Source organism: Morone saxatilis, unplaced genomic scaffold, assembly GCF_004916995.1.
Source record: "Morone saxatilis isolate NCDOM2014 unplaced genomic scaffold, NCSU_SB_2.0 Contig10, whole genome shotgun sequence".
In the NCBI taxonomy this organism is placed as follows: domain Eukaryota; kingdom Metazoa; phylum Chordata; class Actinopteri; family Moronidae; genus Morone; species Morone saxatilis.
Window position 1 is genome coordinate 4,193,986 of NW_023339652.1, and position 1,614 is coordinate 4,195,599.

The 1,614-nt window shown below is 37.4% G+C and overlaps 1 protein-coding gene across 2 annotated transcripts in view; it reads right to left on the reverse strand.

Annotated features, from left to right (window-relative positions):
• Positions 1-1,614, reverse strand: part of nrip2 (nuclear receptor interacting protein 2) — a 30,518-nt gene that overhangs the window by 4,831 nt on the left and 24,073 nt on the right. The gene's annotated exons all lie outside the window — the stretch shown is intronic.

A 1,614-nucleotide genomic window follows, 5' to 3' on the forward strand; every position in this document is an offset into this window, starting at 1 on the left:
ATGGAGCTACAGCCAGCAGCCGGTTAGCCTAGCTTAGCATAAAGAATAGAAACCAGGGGGGAAACGCCTGGCTCTGTCAAATATAATAGCACCTCTGAAGCTTGCTAATTAACACGGTATATCTAGTTTGTTTAATCCCTATACAAACCAAAGTGTAAAAACGAAAAATAACGTGTTAATTAACGTGCTTGTAAGGTGCTCGTAGGCAGATTTTGTTACTATTTGTTTCCCCTGTACCCATTATTTCTGTTAAGGTAAACTAACATTATCCTAACTGTAGCTTCATATTTACCAGCCAAACGTGAGAGTGGTACTGATCCCCTTTAACTCTCGGCAAAAAAGCAAGTGTATTTTCCCAAAATGTGGAATAATTTGTTTAAAATACATATTTGCCTTGTATTTAATCATCACTTTAGAAACAGTGAATTGCAGCTTTGTTATACAACACCCAACTCAACACCCATAAACTGTACATAACTGTACTTCAGTAGCTCGACTAGCTAATGTTAGCATAACACTTCCTGCATTGTAATTTTTTGGTCATGCTCTACCTGTTTGACCAGCACAAAGGTGCTCATCCACAGAGGAAGTGATATTTCTAACAAAAGCAGAAAAGCAGAAACCCAAACATATTGAACTTAAAATCCAAGTAAGAAGAAACTAAAGAACATGCTGATTAGTCAGCTGAGTGCAAGTATCCTTAAAAGAAAATCAGCTTTCTTCATGACGAACATAAACTGTGATACTCCCTTCTACAGATAGATAGTGATGCAAAAGGCAACTATTATCTGTAATTGATGTTGTTTGTCTTTGAGCGGTACCTGCAGAGATGGTAACGCACAGCACCAGTGACCTTATCACCACAGTTTTTCATAAAAACAAGACAAATCAAACATAATTCCTCAGTAAACAGAGTCTTCAGTACTTTTCTGTCTATGAAGTTTGGTTGTTATCAGCTCCTTCTTTGTCTCTTCAGCCGTGGTGACAACTACTGTTCATGATAATTATCCTCCCACACTCAGCGTCAGGGGATTTTTCCCTCAAAAGAAGATACCTGGTACTCTTAGTGCAGAAGCTTTTATAAAGAGCGCATACAACATTATTGTGTTTGAATTGTCAATATAATGTGGAAAAGATGAACAAAAGAGGCATTTATTTTCCTGAAAATATTGTTAATTACTGCTGTAAAATATTCTTATCGACCATGCTGCCCTTTTATTTAATGGCAATTTCTGCCTGGGTGCTTTTAAGAGGGCAATGTACTGTATGAATATTAAGTACAGAGATGAGCAAATATCCAACTCAAAATCTCTGCAGTCTTGACACAGCAGGGGAACTCATATTTTTCTATTACATTTCTTCTGTAGTTATGCATATGACTAGTGTTTTGTGACAACTGGAACATTGTGTTTGTAGGACTTTCCATCTAGCGCCACCAGCAGGAAACAAACTCATCCCACTCATCCAGTAAAATTTCTACAGGATAGACAAAATTTTGTGCGTCATATACAGTGTACAGTGTTCTGTTTTTGTAGAGGACCTGCTCCCTCTGTCGATAAAAAACCCTCATACTAAGGCAACAAAAACACAACAATCCTTTTTTTCAGGTGATTA